A 25,241-nucleotide genomic window follows, 5' to 3' on the forward strand; every position below is an offset into this window, starting at 1 on the left:
TCACAGCAGTTCCTAGTAGCATTATGATTGGTCTCTAACGTGTCTCTTGAAAAAAGAAAAGAACAATTTGCATCACATTTTTAAAATTGATCGAAAGCAAAATATAAAGTGTTGGCTGTTCTGGAAATGTCAGACATGGCCTCCCTGGAGCAGCTGTTCTGTAGTCAAGATGTACTCTCAGAAGTGCTGCTTACACAGGGTGGGAGGTACATGAGTCTCCTCTGCCTCCTTCACGGATTCTATTCTATAGTTATTTAAGGTTGTGTCTTGTGAGTCCAACATCTTCCTGCAGTCTGCGAAGAGAACATCTCTACAGGCTCTGGCATTTGAGTAGTTAGTCTCTAATTATTGACACGGTTTGGGTAGATTTAGGAAGTGTGGTCATGGTAGAGGAAATCTGTGACTGGTGGTAGGCTCTAAGGTTTCAAACTCTGTAAACATCTCCAGTTTGGTCACTCAGTTTCCTGTCTACAGTTCAGAGAGTGAGCTCTCAACTGGTTCTGCCACCATCCCTGCTACTTGTTGCAATGCTTTACAGCTGTGGTGGAGATGGACTCTTATCCCACTGGATCCTTAAGTACAAAATAAATCCTTCCTTCTATAAGCTGCCTTGACCAGGGTATTTTATCTGAGTAACGGAAAATTAACCAAGACAGAAGTTGCTACCGGGTCTGCCGTGATAGACCTGACATCACTGGGATTTGGTTATTGATTTTGGTTTTTGATTTTAGATTTGGTTTTGATTTTTCATTTTTATTTTTGGTTTTGTCTGTTTTGGAAGAATGTAGAAGATATTGAAACTTTGGACAAGAAGAGAATTTGAATGTTGTACAGTGAAGCTTAACTGGCCATCCTAGTAGGATGAAAGTAAGTAGTGCTGAGGGCAATGTGGACTATGCAGGACCATCTCAAGAGGTTTCCAGGGGGAGAAATATTAGCAGCTAGGCTTGAGACCAGAAACATAGACAGAGAGACAGAGACAGAAGAGAGACACAGAAATACACAGAAAGACACAGAGAGACACACAGAGAGAAAGATATTGCTTTGACTTTCCTAAGAAACTTTGAAAATTTAAAAAATGTTGATACTGAAAGACTATGGGAACTATTGAAATTAAACTGTTTTTTGCATATAGGACACTAAACTATGGGAACTAGAAAGTAGAATGTAGTCACTTGGATGAGAATGTTCTTCTATGCTCTGGCATTTAGACTGTTGGTCCTTACCTAGTAGCATTGTTTGGGTAGGTTTAGGAGGTGTGGCCCTGATGGAGGTTCACTGGGGGTGAGCTTGGAGGTTTCAAAATCCATATGCTGATCCATTATTCACTCTCTACTTCCAGTTTGTGGTTTGAAATGTAGAATCTTAGCTAATGCTCCATCTATCTGTCTCTGACAACCTCTTCTCCATAATCATGTACTAGTCTCCCTCTGGAACCATAAGCTAAATTAACACTTTCTATTATAAGTCCCCTTGGCCATAGTGATTTATCACACCAATACAGAAGTAAATGAAACAAGTCACTGTTCTCATATACTCCATGCTTCTACCTTTAAGAAATTGAACTCCTGGGTTTCTAGATTTCTGTACCTTCTTCTACAGCAGCATGCCTTATTAAATGGATATTTTATGAACATCTTATCCAGAACAACAAACCATTCACATTGACTTCCTAGAATCTACTAGGATTGATCCAGTAATAAGTTGATATATGCCCATATTTTTTTACTATTTAGCCAAGACTGGGTCTTAATCATAATAGCAATTTGCGGGGAGTGGGGTGGGGGATGCTCAATTATCTGCAGTAGATGTGTCTGCTGTCTGAATCCCAGTGGACTGCCTAAAAATAACTGAAATGACTTTATATAAAAGGAATTTTTGTCCTTAAGTAGCTTTTATAATAAGATAGGAAAACATTTTAGTAATAAATGACATAGATATGTGTGACCTTAATGTTCCCCAAAACAATCCAGACAGGATTCACGTAGTTTTGATGCCAAATACATTTGGAGTTCAAATTTTCAACAAAGTCTACATTGTAAGTTCCCCAAGGGGAAAATGCTTTATCTGTTTCATTTATTAATTTATATCTAACCTTGGAGCATATGAGAAGTATTAAATAACTTAATAACATGCCCAAGATGCACAGAATATCAACCCATTAATACAAAGTCAAATCATATGACAGATCAGGCACTCTGTGGGTCACTATCTACTAGTGATGTCTCACTATTTTCACAGAAGTTGACAATGTTGATATCATTATTTTTATGCATCTTGGAGGTAAGTAATTTTGTTTTTACTCCAAAGTCTTTGTGCTATTCACACTACCACCTACCTTTACTCTTGAAGTCTTTGCATAATAAAAAAGAGCAGATGCATCATGGATATACTCTCAAGATAGTAATAAGAAAGGAAGACCATGTATGTTTTTCATTTTCCTTTGGATGTTTCCTCTACTCATAAAAAGAAGATTTCAATTCCAAGAGAATGTGGCATGCGGTGGTTTGAATGAGAATGTTCTCCATAGGTTTGTGTATTTGAACACTTGGTCTACATCTGTTGGCTTGTCTGGAGAAGTTTAGGATGCCCAGCATCATAGGAGGAAATGTCCCTTAATTCTAGTTAATATCTGCTTCATGCTTGCTTTTGAAGATAAGAGCTCACTTCCTGAGTCTGCTGCCATACCTACTACTTGCTGCTATGTCTCTAGGCCATAATGTGTAGTAGAGAATTTTAGCTACATCACTAGTCTTGATTCAAGAATGAAATACACACACACACACACATACACATATACCAGTAATATTTGACATTCTGTGACTAGTTCAATCGCTGGGCACTCCTAAATCTTCCCCTGCTAGCAACTGCCCCCCTTAGGTACTCCCGACATTCATAAACTTTCCCCTGCTACCCTAGGCCCAATCAGGGAAGTGGCCAGTGGCCACTTATCCAAATTCTTACATGGCTGGTTGGCTTTCTCTCCTGCATTTCTTGCAATCCATTCCTCTCTCCCAAGTCATGGCGATTCTCTTCTTCCTCTCTCCCAGTTTCTAGCCCATATAAATCTAAAGGTCCTGTCTCAGTCTGCCTGTCCAGCTGTTTGCAGTTAGCTCTTCACTGATCAATTAAAAACCAACTGGGAATAAAGTCCTCCATCATTTGGACACTCAGATTCCTGATTTGGGAGGGGGGCAAATTAATTCAAAGCATTGGAACCAATTTCCAACAATAATGGCGTTTTATCCTAGAACCATAAGCTAAAGTAAACTCTTCCCTCTATAAGTAGCTTCTGGTGCTGATGTTTTATCACAGCAACAAAAAGTAACTAGTGCAAGCTGCTATGACCAAATTTCCTAACTATTTATGTTGTTCTAGTCCTGCTGCAACAGCGTGTTAAGGTAAAACCAGTTTTCTTCCACTATACAAATGAACTCTTCAAGATGTGGCATGCTTAAGTACTTGCAGAATTTTTCCTACTATATATGTATAATTATCTTTAATTTGAATGCCACACATGGAATCTATCCTAGTTTTTCTATTTGTTTGTTTGTTTTTGTTTACTGATTGTTTTGTCAACCTAGAGTTACATTAGAAGAGAAACCTCAGTTGATAGAACCCTCCAACCCAGCCTGTAGATTGGACTATAAGGTGTTTTGTAAAAATGATTCATGTGGGAGGACTCAGCACATTAGGAAGAGTGATACCTCTGTAAAGGTAGTCCCAAGGTCTATAAAAAAAAAAGTACACTGATCAAGCCATGAGGAATAATATAGTACAAAGATCACCTCAGGGTATTTTGTTAGCTCCTCTCTCCAGGTTCCTACCTTGAGTTCCTGCCTTGAATTCTTTCAGTCAAGGACTGTGATGTGCAAGTATAAATCGAATATACCCCTTTCCCCCAAGTTTCTTTTGATCATGTTCTTTGTCATGGCAATAGAAGCCAAAAGAGAATAGAAAATACTACAAGGAATGGGTATTGCTGCGGCCAACCTGATTAAATGGATATTATGGGAGGAATGTGGAAGTGTTTAAAACTATGGATGGAAAAGCCATTGAGTACTCAGATCTTTTTTTCTTTTTCACTTAAAAAATATTCATGTATTTTATGTATATTCATGATATATATTTGTACATATATGTATGTATACACATACATATATATGACTATAAACTAGATGAGGGTATCAGATCCCATTATAGATAGTTGTGAGCTACCATGTGCTTAAACTCAGGACCTCTCGAAGATTAGCCAGTGCTCTTAACCACAGAGACATCTCTCCAGCCCATTTCATCTTTTTGTTAACTTATTTGTTTACTTTACATCCCAATTGCAGCTTCTATTCCCTCCTCTCCTCCCAGTCCCTCCAGAGTATGCAGATCTTAATGAGCTTTCTGAGAGCAATGTAGATGATAGAAGCCTGGCTTACAAAGTTTCAGTGGAAAGCAATAACTATATCAGGACTGTTCATGTTATAGTTTGAATTGAGAAAAGTGGTCTGGTAATCTGGCACTTAAGAATCAGCTGTGATTAACAGGAGATCAGAGTTGTAGTCCAGAGGGAGCCAATGCTGCACTTCATGATGCCAGCTATACTTGGCAATATATGAGAGTCACCAAGGTGGTACTGGCTTTAAAGGCATGAAGGGGTCATGGAGAGCAGCTGAGGTTTGGCAATGTGTAATAGAGATGAAGTCCCTGAAGAGACATCAGAAGAAACCAACAGTGAAGGTACAGAACTAACTGCATTAGAGACCGCATCATCCTGGAAATGCTAGTATGGTGGACATCAGAAATAGCAGCAACAGGAGAGTGGAGCTCTCTTGAGTCTATAGAAGACCTATTTTAGTGTGGGTGAAATCTGGAGAAATAAAGCTGCCTTGGTTCCTTGGAACCAAGAATATCATGAGTTACAGGTATCAGACTTTATGCTATTTGCTCTGTTGGAGTTTGATTTTAGTTTGATTGTGATCTTTCCTCTTGGGGTAAGAATTATTTAACTTATTTTTATTTTTACAGAAACTTACAGTTAAAAGACTTGAATATTTAAAAGAATTTTCATATTTTTAATTGTTGCTTAAAGACTGTAGGACTTTAAAGTTGGTAGGAATTTTAAAGTTTTATATTATGGTTTTAATATTAACACGAGGATGATTTGGGAATAAATCAGAAAGGAGGGATTATACTTTAATAGTAATGTATTGGTGGTTCCTGGTTTTCAAGGATTAATTGTTGTGTTTGGGGTTTTGTTGTTGTTGTTGTTGTTGTTGATGTTTTGTTTTGTTTTGTTTTGTGTTAGCCTGATACAGGCTTAAGCAATCTGGGAAAAGGATCTTCAATTGATAGAATGCTTCCATTCATCACAGTACTATAAAACATGAAATTGAAATGTTATCAGGGTACTCTCCCCTACCCCTTACCCCACTACCCTATCCTTCTTATCACTGTGTATGACCTCCAAGTGTTGGATCAGTTAGAAAATGTTTTTTTAGCCACTTTACAGCTCGCTAGGTCAGAGCAATCTATTCATTTTGTTTTTATTGTTTGTTTGTTGTTTGTTGTTTCTGAGGTTTTCTTGACGAAATTATAGATTCATTGCTTATAAAATAATAGTAAGACCCCCTGTACAGGACTTAAAAATTTGAGGTTTTCAAGGTCTGTTCAAGACAGAAATTACTTCTGCAAAGACTTTTCTTTCTCTTCCATCTGGACTTGTAGCCCTTTAGATAGTATTTCTTGCACTGAGGATAAGTCTTCGCCTCCCAGTTAATCTGCTAGGCACATCTAAAGGTATGTGCCCGTCTCTTAGGTGGTTACAAATCCAGTGAAGTTGACGGTGATGAATAACTATCACAGTCCCCAAAGTTATTTGTAACAATGCCATCTATGATAAACACTGTGAGCTTGATAAGATCTAGAATCATCTAGAAATCTCTGTCCTAGGCATCCCTACGACAGTTATCTAAATCCCTTTAATTGATAGGGATTCTCTTTATCCCTGGGTAATATTATTAAAGGGACCTGGGTCCTTTACTGAGTAAAATGGAGAAAATGAGCTAAACACATGTATTTACTACTCTCTGCATTTGGACTGTGGACACAATGTGAAAGCTTGCCTTAGGCTTCTTCTTCCATGACTTCCCTACTTTGTTGGACTGTACCTCTGAACTGTGCACCAAAATAAACTCCTCTTTCCTGCTGCGTGGGGTGTTTTATTACAGCAGTGAGGACATAATTAATGAAGTACCCCAGAAAACACACTTTAAACTCTAGCTTACAAGACTTAAATGGCTATTATCCAGTCTAGACACTGAAAATTCAGAAGAACATTTGTAGAGCTATCTGTCACTATTATTTCATCTCACCTATCCAGAATACATTTGGAAATTGAGCATTTGTTCAAGGAGAGTTATAGAGGAAAACAATGAAAAGAGAACCTGAATCTACCCTATTACCCCTGCAAAATGTGACAGACACTTGGAATAGATGGACATCTGAGCCCTAGCCTGATCTCCTGGTGATTGCTCTAAAAAGCATTAAGTCCTAGAACTCAGGTCTTGTGTTCCACAGGCCAGCAGAAGTGCTGAAAGAATTTTAAGGTATTCAGAGGGTGAAATTTGCTTCTAGGTTATCACAGAAGAAAAGCCACTAAATTTTCTGGTCTGCCCTGTGGTACATTTCCAATTTTATAACAAATAGCACATATTCCCTGCCAGGTTGCACAATCCACCAGGCTGTCCACAGGCCCCACTCTGCCGGGTAGGTGTCTGAATCCCAGTTAGCAGGGAGCGGAGGGGGACAGCTGTGGGGGTCCCTGGGCCTCATGGAGGCCAAGGATGGCAGTTCTAGCTCCTGGGCCTTGCAAGTGATGCTGGATACCACAGAAGAGCTGAGAACAAAGGGAGAAAGGGGGCAGGGAAGGGAAGCTGTGGTACCCAGCCCAACAGGATGAGTCTAGATAAAAGAGGCAATCCATGGTCTTAAGGAGTTTTATTGCAGAAAAGAGATAGAGAACAGGTAGAGAAGTAGAGGCCGGCCGTGGCCATGTGGAGAGAACAGGAGAAAAGACAAGGTTAAGAGGTTAAGAGAGAAGAGAGAGAGAGAAAGAGAAGCGGAAGGGGGCAAACAGCCCTTTATATGGCGGGCTGGGCTACCTGTCTGATGTCAGGTAACTGTGGGGTGGCGCATACCAGACTGTGGTCAGTTGACTTGGGTGGAGTCCAGCCAGAACTCTGGAAGCTTGGGGCATTGTCTATGTGACAGATAGCATAAGATGGTGGAGTGAGGGCTCGTGGTGTCAATAGTCTTATGTGTCGTGAGTGCGGCTTTTACTGTTCTGTCCCATGTAGAACCTTCTACTGGGTCTCTGGAAGCAAACCTTGCTCAACCAAAAACACAGACTTGCCCTTCATGGTCCCACAATTTCCTCTTTAAAGTGAGAAAGGAAAACAAAAAGAAAAACAAGTTCTGTTGTTCAGGGACTCATCCCATTCTTTGTTTCAGGGGACCTAGGACACTGCTCCTCTGCTCTGGCCACTCTTTCTCTCCTCTGGTTTTCTAGATCCATTCCCTTCCCAGATCTATTTCCTTCCTCCAAAGATAGCATTCTCAAGCTCATAAAAAGGGGGGCACAATATGAACAAAAGGAAAAACTCTTCGCATGAGACAGTAAAAGTAACTTTGATTCCAAGATGTAATTGTCATCTCTGAGGCTGACTGATTCAATCTGGCTTATCTCGGCTTCTCACTGATTTGCTCTGCTTGGCCTCAAATTAACTCTGACAATTTGTTCTAATTTTTTTGGCTCCTTATTCTCTGGCCAGAACTGCCTCTGCTCACCTGCACTGAACCACAGAAACTCAGGAACAAACTCAACTCCATGGCACTCCACTCACTGTACTGACTCCCAGCTAACCAACTTTCTCGCCCTGCACTCCTCTTAAATAGCTTCCTTTTCCTGTGCTGTTCACCTGGGAGGTGAACATATTCTATCTCTAACTCACTCTGTCAAATCTTTCTCTGATATATCATTTTGTCTCTCCCTCAATTAGATGTCACTTTGAAACACGGCTGCTTCCTTCTACAAACTAATTTTACCTACGTTGTTTGGGATTAAAGGTGTGTGCTAAGGGCATGTCTGCATTCTAGCAAGCGGGATTAAAGGTGTGTAGTGTGTCATTGCAGCTGGATCACAAAGACCTAGAAGGTCTTCAGATATGGTCTTCCAGAGCAGCTGGCCTGGCACTCGATTAAAATTGCTCTATAACACAAAAAGAGAACCTAGATCCTACATTCAATTCATTGAGGCCTCACTGGGTTTGTCTTCGCAGTGCTTAGAAAGAGGGTGGCTTCCGCTTTCCAAACCTACTGCCTGCCTGCTTTAACTTTTCCATGGTCACTGTTTGGAGAGCCCCCTAGGAGTTAAAAACTGTAGTGTTTGCAAGTCCAAGTCCTCAGACTGGATGCTTCAGAGTGTGACCTTATGTGGAAACCATGTCCTCACAGAGGCAAGTGAGTGACATTGAGTTATTAGTTTATCTTCATCCTGTATGACTGTCCTTATCATAGAGGAATCTGAGGGGAAACTGATGTATGTAAGAACACAGGGAGAAGTTACCCATTTAAGAGTCAATGAACACCACCCCCGCCCCCAGCACTGCTAAGAGAGAACCTGGGACAGATCTACCTCAACCTCCTCAGGGATCTTGCTAAACCTTGACCTTGGACTTACATCCTGTAAAACGGAGATTGAGGAAACCTCTGCTGTATAGTGACTCACTCCATACTTCATTTCAGGGGCCCCAGGACACTGCTCCTCTGCTCTGGCCAACTCTCCCTTCCCCTGGTTTTCCAGATACGTTTCCTCCCCAGATCTATTTCCTTCCTCCGGGGTAGGATCTCCATGCTCATAAAATGTAAATCCAATTAACCTTTCTTGACCCTGTGTCATATATTTTTTACCATTCAGCAAAATGAAACCTTAAGTCTGGTAGTTTTTCTAGAAACAAAGGATCTGAGGAAGAGAGAGAGAGAGAGAGAGAGAGAAAGAGAGAGAGAGAGAGAGAGAGAGAATGAAGGGAGAGGCTAAAAGTATACCTAACAATCTTTCTAATTGGCTTCAAGCATTTCATCATTTATTTATATGGTAATTTTTTAAAATCATTCACTGCATGGTTGGATACTGTCCTAGTTATGATTTATATTGCTAGGAAGAGACACCATGACCTTATAAGGAAACTCTTACAAGGAAACATTTGATGGGAGCTGGCTTTCAATTTAGAGGTTCAGTCCAGTATTGACATGGTAGGAAACATGACAGCATGCAGGTAGACATGGTAGCTGAGTGTTTTTCATCCAGATTGGCTGGCAGTAGGAAGAGAATGAGAAGTTGTGTTTGGCTTGAGCATCTGAGACCTCAAGCCCCATCCTCAGTGACATACTTACTTCAGCCAAGTCACACCTACTCTAAAAAAGCCATACCTCCTAATAGTGTCACTCCCTATGGGCCACTGTGGGCCATTTTCTATTCAAAACACCATAGCTACCATGTTATTTCCTGCTTTCTACTACTAAGGAATTACTTTAAGGTGGACTTAATGAATTAAAAAGCAAGAGGCCATGTCCTATTTGTTACAGGCCCTGCCATTCACTGGACTGGCTGGTGACAGGATGAGCAAACTTTTTCTGCCAAGGGCTGGATATTGTGTTGTGAACTTGATGATCCCAAGGCTCAGGTGCTGCCCCAATCATATAGTACAAAACTAGTATGAAACTGAGTGAGCCTTTCTGGTCTTCGGTGTAGCCTTGTTGCTGAGTACTGGAATTTCAAGGAATTGTTACAAGTCTCAAAGTATTCCTCTTGAATTTTGTTTCAGTAATTTAAAAATATACCAAAAGCCACACAATTCACAACCCCTTTATAGAAGAAAAGGAGGAAAATTTTGCATCCAATTTGCATGCCACAACACCCAGAGGAAGCTCCACTCCTAAGACTCTCTAACATGCCCAGGATCACAACATCTGTCCCAATACTGAGAGTAACTGGGACCAGCGGGATCCAGGCACACAGGAACTCCACCAGCCCAGTGGCATGGTTCCTTCCAGTCTGTCTGGGCTGGTGCCCTAAGCAGACCTTGGTCATAAATTTTGCAGCCAGTCTCACAATACCCAAAGGAAGCTCCACACCAAGGTGCTCTAACACGCCCAGGATCACAGGATCACAGAGACAGCTTGACTCTAAGGAGTTCTGAAACAACTAGGATTACAGGAAGGAAAGGCCCCAGTCAGATTTAGCCAGGGCAGGTAGCACTAGAGATAACCAGATGGTAGGAGGCAAGCATAAGAACATAAGCAACAGAAACCAAGGTTACTTGACATCATCAGAACCCAATTCTCCAACCATAGAAAGTCCTGGACACACCATGACACTAGAAAAGCAAGATTGGGATCCAAAATCACTTTTCATGATGATGATACAGGATTTTAAGAAGGACATAAATAACTCCTTCAAAGAAATACAGGAGAACACAAGTAAACAGCTAGAAGCACTTCAAGAGGAAACACAAAAATCCCTTAAAGAACTACAGGAAAACACAATCAAATGGATGAAGGAAATGAACAAAACCATCCAGGATCTAAAAACGGAAATAGAAACAATAAAAAAATCACAAAGGGAGATAACACTAGAGTTAGAAAATCTAGGAAAAAAATCAGGAGTCATAGAAGCAAGCATCACTAACAATACAAAAGATAGAAGAAAGATTCTCGGGGCAGAAGGCACCATGGAAAACATCAACACAAAAGTCAAAGAAAATGCAAAAAGCAAAAAGCTCCTAACCAAAAACATCCAGGAAATCCAGAATGCAATGAGAGACCAAACCTAAGGATAATAGGTATAGAAGAGAGTGAAGACTCCCAATGTAATGGACCAGTAAATATCTTCAACAAAATTATAGAAGAAAACATCCCTAACCTAAAGAAAGAGATGCCCATGAACATACAAGCCTACAGAACTCCAAATAGACTGGACCAGAAAAGAAATTCCTTCCATCACATAATAATCAAAATATCAAATGCACTAAACAAAGAAAGAATTTTAAAAGCAGTAAGAGAAAAAAGGTCAAGTAACACATAGAAGCAGGCCTATCAGAATTACACCAGACTTCTCACCAGAGACTATGAAAGCCAGAATATCCTAGGCAGATGTCATACAGACTCTAAGAGAATGAAAGCCCAGGCTACTATACCCAGCAAAACTCTTAATTACGATAGATGGAGAAAACAAGATATTCCATGACAAAACAAAAATTTACACAATATCTTTCTACAAATCCAGTCCTACAAATGATAATAGATGGAAAACACCAACATAAGGAGCAAAACTACACCCTAGAAGAAGCAAGAACGTAATCTTTCAACAAACCCACACAAACTTAATTCCACCTCTAACAACAAAAATAACAGGAAGTAACAATTACTTTTTATTAATATCTTAATATGAAAATTAATATTACCAACATATCTTAATAGATTGAAATCCAAAAATATGAGGAATTAGAAATTTGTTGGCTGTCATCCAGTGGTCTCTCTAATTTGGTAATTGGAGAAATAGGTCCAATATTGTACAATCCATATACACTTTCTACTTGTTTGTAAATGACAGTGTCTTGCTGTATACTACATAATGGTCTTGAGATCAGGCTTCTCCTATCTAATCCTCTCTTTTAGTAGGATTGTTTATTTGATGTTTTTATATTATACTATGGTTTTCAGATCAGCTTACATATTTCAAAAGTATTTATACAGCCAAAAGAAACATAGACAATTAACTTGGGAGGTGGCTTGTAAGAGATGTTTTGCTTGATGTTTGTAACTATTGTATCAAGTTTGAAGAAGAGGACTTTATTAGTTACTCTTTCTCTGAGATGAATGCTTTTCAAAATCATCACAACCAATGAACCAGATTCTTATCCTTACCTAATGTCTGTGCCACTCTCCAAGCAGAACCATTGTTCATTGAAACAGTTGGTGAATGACTTTATGGATAGACCATCTTAATACATACACCATTTCTTAAATGAATGTAACCTGTTCCCTGTAGGCTAAGAATGAAGACAATTACTCAAGTCAAATAGCTTTGACCATAGCAGGAAATCTATATCAAAAATCGTGCCCACAATTTATTCCTTGGAGCAGCAGAACTGTCAACTCTTAGCTATGATAGAGGTAAAATCCTTTAGGCATATGAGGCTCCCTGAAGTACAGCCTTATTACAGTGAACTCCAATGTTTAAAAATTGTTCTTATTTGGGGCTTGTACCACAGTATGAGCCAAGATTTTAAGCTCTACTAAAAGCAAAACAAACAAACAAACAGACGTTATCTATTTATGTTCATTTAAAAAATACTAGTAGTGATATATTATTTTAAAATATAGTTAATATGTTTGGAGTTATTTAAAATTTATATTGAGAAAAACATGTATTTTCAGTATTGTTGTAGATAGCATTTACATAAAACTGTTCAATTGATTGTTGTCTTATATCAAACAATTTTTATAATACTCATTTTTATTGTTAAATATTTTATAAATTTTAAAGAATATGACAAAATAAAAAACCGAAAAAAAGGAGATGTCCTTAAGGTATGGCCTGAAAAGCATAATTTGGGGTCTGGAGAGATGGCTCAGTGGTTAAGAACACTGACTACTCTTTCAGAGGTTCTGAGTTCAATTCCCAGCAATCACATGGTGGCTCACAAACATCTGCAATGGGACCCGATACCCTCTTCTGGTATGTCTGAAAATAGCTACAGTGTGCCCATATACATAAAATAAGTAAATAAATCTTAAAAATAGAAAAAGGAAAAGAAAGAGAAAAGGAGGTAAGGAGGCAGGATTTGACCTGTAGGCTATAGTCTCGCAATTCCTGTTATAGATATTACTTGTTTAATAAGCAAAATAAGTAATGATTTTGCAGTACATTAAGATATTCCTCTTTGGGCTTAAGAGGGGATCCAAGGATCTCTGGGGGGAAAGAATACAGAATAGATTTCTCAGATGGATTAGGATTAGGTGGAGTTGGGGACAGGGGCGATCAGATGTGGTGAAAGAGAAAGGGAAAATACTGGGAGAATGACTGGAATTGGGGAACATTTGGAGGGGGCAAGATAAAAGCCTTGTGTAATGGATTCTGCATGGAATCTATGAGAATAATCATAAATACAGGGCCTGACATGGCCACCTTCTTTAACCAGGGAAGGCCTCAAGTGGAGGGGTTGGGATACCAACCCAGACACAAAACCTTCAACCTACAGATTGTCCTGCCTACAGAGTGTGCTGAGACCAGAACCTAGTAGAATCATCATGGAAGAGGCCAGAGAGACTTCATGTAGCCACTGTTGGAAACAGATGCTGAGTACCACAGACAAACATTAGGCAAATGTGGGGGAGACCTGTGGAAGAGGCTGCGCATGGATTGGAAGAAGCAGAGGGGTCAGGGACCCACCAGAAGAACACAGTCCACAGAATCAATTGACCTAGATTCATGGGAACTTGCAGAAATCAGGGAGCCTGTAATAGGTCTTCGGCATGTATGTTACGGCTGAGTAGCTTGGTGTTGTTGTGAAAAACCCATCAGTGGGAGTAAGGGCTGTCCCCTACTCTTTTGACTACTTGTGAGATCCTTTTCCTCCTACTGGATTGCCTTGTCTTGAGTTGCCTTGAAATGATGATGTGTGACTCTTCTCATTGTAGCTTGTTATGAAATGTTTGGTTGATGACCCTGGGAGGTCTTCTCTTCCCTAAAGGAAGTGGATAGATCTGGGGGGAGGGGAAGGTGCAGGGTGGCTTGCAGGGAGGATAGTGGCAGTGGAGGACTGGGGAACTGCAATGGGGTGTAATATATAAAAGAGAATAAAAAGAAATTCCTCCTTGAGAAGATACTGAACTCTCCTACACGTTTTTTTTGCTGGCTTTTTAAAATTCACAAGTCATCAAGACTACTTTGGGCATCACTGAGTGAGTACAAAAGCAGTCAATGGGTAAATGAGTGTCTCTGCACATTAACTGCTGTCAATATTGATTCAAATCACATTTGAGCATATTGCTTGAAGTAACCAAACAGCATTCATTCTTATGGTTTTACTTAAAGTTGTTCCTGCATCAAGCCAAACCACAGTAGCACTTTAGGGACCATAACTGACACCTTCTATTCCTCCGTTCTCTCCTCCTCTTCATAGTACAGATCTGTCTGTTCCCACACTCTTGAACTACAGAATTCTGTAAAGAGGGGGAGCTATGCTTTTGCAACTGCAGTGTAACTATAGTAAGAAACAGAAATGTCCCTCAGCTCTCAATCTGTTAATGAAGAACCATTGCTGAGAACTCCCCATTGTCAGCTCTTCAGTATATTATTTTTGTAAAGAGAACTTGTGCTCAGCTACAAAAACAATTTTTGTTTTAATTTTTTGTTTGTTTTGTTTTGTTTTGTTGCTATCTTTTGTTTCTGTTTGTTTATTTTTTTTTCAAGACAGGATTTCTCTTTGTAGCTCTGGCTGTCCTCTAACTCACTCTATAGACCAAGCTGGCCTCAAACTCAGAGAAATCTGCCTGCTCTGCCTCCTGAATGCTGGGATTAACAGAGTGTGCCACCACTACCTGGCTGGTTTCTTTTTTAAAAAAGCAGACTCTTTGTTGTGTGAACACAGAGAGTATCTTTTCTCATTGATTAGCTTTCTGTAATGTATAATTTTTATTGTATCTTTAATTATGTGTGTATGCACATGAAGGTAGGTACCCAAGTAGGCCACAAGAGGGCTCCCTGGATCCCTGGATCTGATGTTACAGGTGGCTGTAAGTCAAGCTATATAGATACTAGGAACGACACCCAGTTCCTCTACAATGAGTCCTTAACTACTAAGTCATGTATTTAGACCACTATCAGTGTATTATAATGTTTTATCCTTTATGGAACGTTATGAGCTGTGCCTTCTTTCCCCCTTTTCTTCATCTTCTAATGGAAAAACACTACTTTTAAAAAAATAACACAGTGTTGGTGATGTTTAGTGTGTGAAAAGTTCAGGAGTGGTGAGAGTGAGGAAAGGTCCCAAGAATGCCTCTTCATCAGCTACTGCCCCATATTAATTGTCTTGGAGTGTCTCTTCTCAGTTTTCCCAACACTTCCCTTTTAAATTCCAAGTTTATCTTGCTTTAAAAAATCTTTTGCCATGAGACTCCCAGGTTTGCAAACCTGGGAGTCCACATATAATCACCCCAAATTGGAGAGCTTCACACTGGGAAGGACTCTAGTCCAAGGTCAGAGCAAGGGAAGGTACTGGGGCAGCGGCCTGCCCTGGGGATTTATCTGCTAGGTTTCAGGAGTGACAGCAAAGAGCTGGGCTGCCTGATGAACCCAATGAACAGAAAAAAATCTGTCCAAACATGGAAAGCTCACCGCAACGACTGAGGAAACATTGCCTATTTGTTTGGAGTACATTTAATTATTTTTAAACATGTGCAGCTTGTAGTTCAGTGAACATGTCAGGGATAATAGAAGAAGAAAGGCAAATGAGGAGAGGCGGTGCTGGTCCTGCAGTGACTCTTCTCCACAGCTGGCTGCTGGGTGAAACAGTTCCTTCCAAAGTGTGGCTCCCTGTCTGTCACCTAATGAAATGCAGTAGGGGGATTAATGTCATTATGTGAGGCCAACATGCTGTGTAGTAAACAGAGATATCCCCCTCATTTGGGGGGAGTGTTTCTCAGCTCCTACCCACTGGCCTGCAAAGGTCACTCCCTAGCCTTCTATTAGTTAAATGGGAAGAAATTAACCGAGCTGGAGAGTCTTGTGGGTCTGTTTGAGAGAGAGCAGGCTCTGGGCAATTTAGCACCTAAGTCTGCACGTCCCTCCCTTCTCTTGCACTAATTGGAACTTAAATTTCTTTGTGAGGGGGCACAAAATTTTATCATCTCTGAGGTAACCAGAGATGATAAAAGTCAGAGACGATAAAAACAAATGCTTTACAGAAGAAGAAGGGAGAGGAGGAGGAGGAGGAGGGTTTTGTTTTGATAAGCAAATTAACACAGAAGATGGGGGTTGATCTTGGATTGTCTTGTTCGTCTCCCTTCACTGTTAAACCATGAGCATTTCTCACATATCGAGCAAAGTGGAACGCTCAGAAATATGTGTCTTCACAAACTGCAATGAATGTAGAAAGCCAACAGTAGTCAGGTATAAACGTTAAAATTTTATATTATCCAGAAATTGCACAAATCCTGGTTCTAAAGAACTTGAACTACTGGAAGAATGGCGGGGAAAGAATTCTGAGAAGACAGGCATGCACCTACAGAGGACAAGGACAGCTCAGAGCCACAAAAGGCAAACCTGAATTACATGCAGTAATCCTAGCTAGAACTGCCAAGATGCAAAATAAAACAAAGAAATAACAAGCGAGAAAAGAACAAGAAAGTTTGAGGACAACGTGGTGAGAGAAGCAGCACACACTGCTGCCTTACACGGACTGCCCTTAACCCTTTCTTTATCTAAGCAGAGCACTCCCTCTGTACTGAAAGCTTTGAACGGCACTCTAACATAGTCACTGTGGCATTTTTTGCAGCAATAGATATTAGTATCAATGATTATTATGAAGGATAAAGGAAAAAGAAACTCAGAGTCACTTGTATTTTTGTGTTGCAAACTTGGTTCTGGTCCCCTCACATCCCCCATTCTTCCTGGGAGCTATAGCAGTCTTACTATTCTCTCTTTATTAGGAGGTGAGCATGGGGAAGATGGACAGTTGGAAGCAGCCTTCAAAAAGATCCAGGAAGAAACCCCTTTAGCAGTTCGAGGCTAATAGTCCATAGGCCATAGCAATTTTGGGACAGGAATGATGTCTTAGGACTCCATACTGCTCCACACATTGTTCTCCCTGCTTTCCTAGGTCCTACGGCACAAGCATTCAAGAAGGAGCCTTCCTTTATGACTCCATCTCTATGGGATAGTCAGCTTTCTGAGAGAAGCTCCTGCCTTTTGCAGTTTCCACTGTGCTCCAAGTATCCTGGTAACCCCAAAATGGAAAAATTGTTGTCTTACTCACCAAATGACTCTCTTGTCCTTCCAATAGTCATTAGGCTCCCCATGCCCTGACACACTCCTAAGACTCCTAACCTGGCCATAGTCACCTTTCCCCAGCTTTGCATTTAGATTTAATTCCTGGCCAACTGGGATAGGCCAATCCTCATAGAACCCTCCTCACCTAGTCTCACTCTGCCCTGCATATGTCATATTTCTCCTTTCTGCTTCAGCAAACCATTCTAGTCCATGGCTGCTCAGGCTAGAGGCAAGATAAAGGTGAGGCAGGTACAGAGAAGGCTCATTCCTACTCTCTAAGATCTGTACAGGAGATGTATCACGAGGACATATATTTATAACTTTATTTTTTATATTAGCTACATTTATATTTATAATGTATGCACTTAGTGTATTAAAGTAGAAGTAGGACTTTTGAATCAGAGAAGAGACCAATGAAACAAGAGACCCAGCCCCTTTCTCTGACACATCCTAGTATATTCCCAGTTGCCTGGCCAAAGCCAGCAGTTCTCATGTGTGATAAAATAAACTCTTACAGCTAGGGAACGCTGGGTTATATTTTTATCTCTGGTGTCTGGTGTCTGGTGACTCCATAAACTAGAGGAACAAGGCTAGAATGATTTATATGTGTCAGTAGAAACGTAAGACTGTTAAGGGTTTGTAAACATGGACAGTATGGAACGTATTAGATGTACCCTTTGGATAATATAAAACACTCCCTACAACCTTGAATTTGATGCAGAGAGAAAGTCAGGTATTTTGTGTTTTTCCATTCTTTTTTGGGCATGGCTATAGAGTCATATGACCTTCCTTATGAAGAACGAGGACAAAGGATTGAGGATCCTGACTTGGTTTCAGCCAATGGCGTCATTTAAAATTTAGGGTACACTATAGTGCATACTATATTTATAGGTACACCTATACACTTTGCCACAGATCCTGCTGGTAGAATTTCTAGTTTAGTGGTCAACGTTAGAGTTTGAGAATCTTCATTTAATGAAGTGCCTCTGCCAAATGCAAAGATTACACAACGTGTAGATCTAGTTTTTAATAACTCAGATTGATCTCACAATCATGATTCCCTAGCATATTTGGAAGAAGCAGTTTATTAGGGAAGTAAGATGTATGACACATAGCAAGCCCTCTTTGCTAAATACACAGGCTCATTCAGAGTGGCTATTATCTTAGAGGTGCTGCTACATACATGCTGCACATGGAGTTCTAGGACATCTACAAGTCTGTACAGTTGGAACCTCTGCAGAAGATACAGGTATCCTTTCACTTAACTCTTCATATTGGACCCAGAACTAGAAAAAATGTGAGGGGCTCATGTGGCCCTATATGTATGATTAACATGTGGGCAACTCATAACCATGGGGCCTGAGTAAGAAGGACCACCTTTCTCTTAGAAAGTGATTTATTTTGTGGGCAGTACTGTATATATAGATCAACCTGAAAAATACAAGAGAATCATGTCTATCTATATAATTGTGTATATGTATCTATCTATCTAGATAAATAGATAGGTAGATAATAAATAGATATAGATGATAGATAGATAGACAGATAGATAGGTAGTAGACAGGCAGACAGATAGACAAGATAATATAGATGATAGAAAGATAGATATACAGAGACTACTACAATATTATACAGTTTAGCTCTTAATGGTTTGGACCCATACCAAAGGCAATACACTTGGAAAAAAAAAAAAACAAAATAAAAAACAAAACAGAAAAAAAAAACCTTGCCACTTCAAGGGCTGAATAAGGTGACAGAATCCCCTCTATGAAAGTAAATCTCACTCTCACTGCCCAGCTGGCCAATTGTTCCAAGCCAGTAAATCGCAGATTCAACGAACACATTCAGGAAAGAGAAGCAGATGAGTAATACCAAGCTGTGCCGATAAGAAGGCCAGACGAGGTCTTTGAATTGGTGCACAATGGATTAAATACCTTTCATCCATTCACCCTGCTAAGCAAGCAACACCAGGAAACTCATTTTCCAATTAGTCAGCAGGTTTCGGCGTCATTACCTTGGAGCTCAGATTTGCTACCATTCAAAAATGTATCAGAGACAGTGTAGGAAGAGTTAAGTGCCGTTCCTGGCATGTGGGGTCTGGGAGGAGGTGAAATGAGATTAGCTCCAGGAAAATGGGACGGTTTACATTACCAGAGGGGCTCTACCTGGCTCCAGGCTTAACAGTGAACAACGCTCTCAGCATATGGCATTACAATGGATTAGTGATCAAGTACGATTAATCCTAATAGATCGTCTTTTGAACCTCAGTGGCTTGTTAGGTGAGAAAAAAATTGTCTGTCCCCAAAGTGTCAGGTGAAACTCTCATTTGAGGTAAGACTACCATGTGGAGATGGGTCTCCATCTGGTGGCTTCCTTTTGTGAAACTCCACCAGAAGGTGTTTTAATGAGGCTTTTATAGCAGGCACCACCTGCCACTAATCCGCCCTCTAAAAAGGTGTAATTGAGGGTTGGTTTTACAGTATGGCTCATAGCCTAACCTTGGGAATTCATCAAGAAATGCAAATCTGGGTGGGATGGTGTAATTATGAACTGCCATTTTGGCTTTTGGTTTAGACTGAAGTGGTTATAGAAATTTGTGGTTGGTTAATTATAACCAGCTATATAGTAGCTTCCCCTTTCAGTTAGATTAATATGTGTGTCATCTCGGAATTAAATAACCAAGTTGATGGTGACCATATGTCTTCATTCAATTCTTTGCACATGTAAAGAGTTGCAAGGCTGCTCGTGGTTCACACAATTTAGAGGTTTCATTTACACTATTAAGGTTTAACTGGTCCAGATTTACTGTCTGTTTGTCTCTTGATCTATGTATGCTTCAATCCTACAGTGCATTATTTCAATGAGACATGAGCAAATTATAAAAATCACAGATATGTTTTCTATTGGGGGTACCAAAGGAAGAGCATTATTCTCCTTTATCTCTTTTAAACATTCAGACTCTCATCACACGCAGAAGTTTGTCCCAATGTTCTCTGGGCATGCTGCTTTTTGCTGGTTATCAAGGACTGTGTCTGAAATGGAAGATGCTGTAGAAGGAAGAAGAGAATAGAATGACTTGAATACTTTAAAAACTTCAACAGAAATGAACTGAGTCCCTCCCACATACGAGACACAATGCTACAGACTGGAATTAACACTAACAACAATGGCCTTGCACAGACCTGCATCCCAATAGTGTAGGTTGTAGCTCACTCTTGTGCTTTGGGGTATATTTCTGGAGGTCATTTATTTACTTTTACTGATAGCATCTCAGGACATTAAAGTCAGAAACATGTAGCCTATATAATCACATCAAGTAAATATTTTATATTCTTAGACAAATTTCAGTTCTATGCATACTCAGCTCAGAAGTAAAAAAATTAAATGCAGAGATCCCCTTCTAAAGGCTTTGAATTACTAGCTTAAAAACAAAATATTGCAACAAAGATAGATGACCCAAAATATCTAAAGCCATAAAATTGGCTTGCAATTCAAACGGGATTGCATTTATAAATAGAAAACATAACTTGAAGGCAAGAATCACAAATTGTTGGCACAAAGATAAAGTGTGACCTGCAGTTTTATTTTTGGGCCTTTGTTGTTTTTGTTTGTTGGTTCTGCACAGAGTGTGCTTATTTTAACACAAATCGTAATCCATATGTACACAATGTACTCTTTTGTTTGTTTGTTTGTTTGCCAAAGGGCCCATTTACTCCCTTATCTCACACCCATACACATTAATAAAATTCAACCCCAGATCTAAAATAATGAGGCTGATTTTCACACACCACTGTGAATTGACTTTCGAATCAATTCAGGAGCAATTCTGAGTGCATGTGCCTTTTGCTGAAGCCCTTGGGGATCAAGGGAGGTAGCAGGCACCCTCCCAATTAGCAGAATCACAGGAGCCAAATCTGCCACTCCTACGACTAAATATTTTATTAGCATCTTGCTCTCCTAGTCCTAGCATCCTTGAAGTACCGCAGGACTCAAGGCTGGAGCCGCAGGATAGGTGAGGGGAAGATCAGCACAAGCTATCGAACCTAATTTCCACTCCGGGATAAGTTTATGATCAGCCTGTGCAAACCATTAAAAACCTCCCCTTTCCTGATGTTCTTCTATAGGATTCAAGTCTCCCAGACATGAATCATTAGAGATGATTCTGCCAAAGAAAAAGAGTGCATGAACTTTGTTCTTCCGTGGCCAAAAGAATGAGTTCCACTCTCTTTAACTCTAGATAAATTAGAAAAATTGGTCTATCTTTCTTCCAGAGGATTCTGTCAGACTTTGTTTAATGTAGAGGAAATAATAGTTGCCTAAACGCTGCACGGTCGCCTGGCTTGCAGCCTGTGTCCTGTCACTGGTTTGCACATGCATTTCATCAGACATGCGCCCGCCATCCCCCCTGCTCTGAATGTTTACTTCACTCATAGCACTGGTTCCATATCTAGACACACTATGAGGAGTTTTATGGGTCAAGAAATTATTCTTAGGGTTCCCGATCCTAGGGTTCCGTCTATGTCTCAGATACCCCACTAAACTCAGGTGTTCTGCACCACTCCCAACAAGCTGCCCTCTTCACATACCTCAAAGCCTCTGCCCATGACTCTCAGGGCCTAAGAACTTTGTTGTGAAATGCTCTTTTGTGTCTGTTGATTTCGAACTTTTAAGTGTGAGATCTTAATCCAAAGGAATAATGCCGGCTTGTCTGTCATCTTCCTTCATCCTCTCTGTACCAGTTTCCCCCCATTGGGCAGGTCTCACATTCAGGCTCTTTGAGTGAAGCAGGAAACATAGTGTACCAGAGCTGACTTTGTGATGTCCTGCAATCATCCTGCGCTTTGTGACTACTTAAAGAAGGCTTAGATGTTCGGGTAGGACATCAACTCATGTAAATGAATCATGAAAATGAGGATAACTGGCGAATGTACTATGTTGATAATCATTGTGAGGGTGTTTTAGGTGTGCTTCCTGAGGCTTTTAAGAAGTGGCAGTGATCAAAATGGAGGCACACACACACAAAAGCTTGGGATTACCATCCTCCTGCATAAAACAGATGGATCATCAGTGATTTGCTGACTATTCTAATTCCTCAAAACTCTTTTCTTCCTCCACAAAGTCCCCTCACATGTTACATTGATTTTGTTCTGTGTGAGATTTGCACAAATTCATGTTTGTGCTTCTCGCCCCACTCACTTTCTCCCAACAGTCACATCTTTGCTCCATTCTTTCAAATTCAGCATCACACCTTGCCTGTGATCTCCCCGAGAGCTTTGTGGTGTGCCATCTCTCCTCTGGAGAACCCACCTGCAAGTTAGTTTTTCCTCTCAGATTTTCTACCCAAACCTCCCAAATGAGTTTGGCTTACCTTGACACTTTATTGTTATCTGGCATTTTACCCTCCTTCTTGGTGTGACACATATGTTTCTAATGTAGGCCAGTAAAGTTTGAAAGAAGAGAAAAGAAGTAAAGGGCAAAGGAGAAGAGGGATACAGGAAGTGTATGACAAGCCCAGAAACAAGAGCTTTTAAAACCCTTGCTTCTACTCTGGAGAAATCGTTAGATGACAATTAGTCTTTATAATAACATTAAAACATAAGGATCTGAAAACGTGATGAATTGCTATATAACATAAAACCTACTCAACCAAGTCATGGTACCAGGTCTAATGGATGTCCCTGGAAACCAGCTGGCAGCATCTGGCAGAGGTCCACTCACAAAAGTGCTTACGAGGCTGTGTGCACAGAAGAGTCCTGAAGCAGCACTAGGGGTTTCGATTCAATAGAGTTGGGTTGAATTCCAGGAACATCAGTTGTCAACACCTCTCACAGGGATCGTGGTACTGCAGTAGAGGCAGGAGGTTTCAAACTTGGAGGCTCTTCCTTGTTTGTTGTAGAATCTGATGGAGTGTCAAAGATAGATGTTTCGATGTCTACAAGAAGAAAACCTTGCATATCGCAGTTGTAAATTTTATGGATGAGTTTTTAAATTTAATTTAAATAATTTCATTTAAAGAACTGTCTTGGGCCAGCATTAAAGTAAAAAAAAAAGAAAGAAAGAAAGAAAGAAAACATTTAGCCTTAAAGCAGTTACTGTCCAGTCGCAGAAGCAACTGCAGTGATTATAACCAACCCAGGCCAGATACATAATGTGAGTTTTAAGACTGTTTACCAAGCTCTGTGGGAAGGCATGGGATTTTGAGGCCAAAGCTATTTGTGTACTCAGTTGACCAACTTGCATCTTAGGGAAACCCAAAGTTTGCTGGCTGCAGGTGCAAAGCACACACTGCAGCCTTGGGAGACCTTTTATAGTGCAGGCTGACATACTGTCCTGTCTGCCCCATTTCCACTCCTGCTAGTTCCACGGAGAGGATCGGAGTGAAAGTCCAGAAGACTATGAGGGCAGCTGCTCACAAACTCAGAGCTGGCAGCACTGTAAATGTTCAAATTATCAAGTAGCACTCAAGTATCTCATACATCCAAGATGAAATGAACTTGGTACAAAAGCAGATATTTGCCAGAATCACCAACCCCCTGCTTTTCTAGGGAGGAAGCATTATTAAGGCTACTCCATTGTTTTATGAATATATTCAAATTAACTTGAAGCAAGAATAGGCAGACTTGAAGGACAACAGCAGTGCTTTATCTTTGGGGGAAACACACACACACAATCTACCTCATTCATTCATTCATTCATTCATTATTAGCTGAGTCAACCAGTAATTGAAACTTAAGATTTTTTTACCCAACAAAAAGGGTATGTTGCAAGGAGACATGGGTACATGGGTACATGTATAGGGTATGTTGCAAGGAGACATGGGTACAGGATTAATATAAGCACCATTCTGTTTAATCTCTAAATCCACACATGTTCACTCTGACACTTGTTCCTAAGGTTTTCAGATTTGGTGAATCTTCACTTTCAGCAACCCAGCCTGTGCAGCTCAGGAGAACGAAGCTTTCCTTCTTCATTTCCATCCACAGAACTTTCAATTCTGACAGTGTGTAGCTTTATCCCTGATTGATCTTAAATTGGCATGAATTAAAAGGTTCTCCCAAATGAGAAGTTTCATGGAAATAGGCATCTTTCATCTTTGGAGGCAAAGAAGTTCCATGCCACATGGTGGGTGGCAGTTCCTTTGATCAGCATGTCTTTTGCTCAAACCCAAAACCTGAGTAACCCTACCAGACATAGTAATACAATAGGCAGCCAGTCACCCTACCAGGCATAGCAGTATAATAGGCAGCCAGTCACCCTACCAGGCATAGTAGTACAATAGACAAGCAATATCTCAGTGGCAATGATGCTCAGGGATGGTTGGGAATTTCCATCAGAGCATCTTAATCCAGTAGCTGGAGTTGTCACCATGAGTTCCACTAGGCCCATTAAAATGACTTCAGGTCACCTCCACTGAGCCTGCCCATTCACTGCAAAACAATTATCCTAATCCCCTTAGCAGACCCAATCCCTTAACACTTATGAAGTGCCCTACTATGCAGGGTGCTGACATTTTCCAACAACACTGGCCTCTTTGAAATGCCAATCAAAAATCCTTCTTGTTAAAATACATGACTCTCTCTGCAAGTATAAACAGACCTTCATACATCATCGCCACCACCATCATTAAAAAGCACTTACAGTACACCCACCTGTGTGTGATGCTGTGCTGCTAGGCCCAGCCCAAGCAAGGACCTGAAGTGCTGACCTCAGGCAGGACCAGTTACAAACCTGCCACTTCAAGGTTCTTCTTCTGCTTATTTAACAGTCTGTGCCCCTGGGCATGGGTCGGCAGTAGACCATTTCTGGTAGCTGTGTAATTGCCTCAAGAGGATTAATTAGCTGCTCAACATTGCAGCTCTTGGAGTAGTCTCATGCGGCCAAGCTCAGCATTATAAAGTTTTGCCAAAATGCTCCTTCCCAGAACTTTAGTCACCACTTCCTTGTCCTCAAGTTTGTGGTTCTCTGGGAGCTGATTCTGAAGTTTCTTCAACAGATTTTTGACTTCTTCCTCATGGCATTCTTTTGATGACCCCACCACTAAGGAAGCAAGCTAGAATGAATACAATTAATGATGGTGCAATTTTCGTGATTCTGGCAAGAAAGCCCAATGGCAGGAGTTATAGATTTGTTTATCACT

This window comes from Mastomys coucha, unplaced genomic scaffold (genome assembly GCF_008632895.1).
Source record: "Mastomys coucha isolate ucsf_1 unplaced genomic scaffold, UCSF_Mcou_1 pScaffold18, whole genome shotgun sequence".
NCBI classification, from domain to species: Eukaryota; Metazoa; Chordata; class Mammalia; order Rodentia; family Muridae; genus Mastomys; species Mastomys coucha.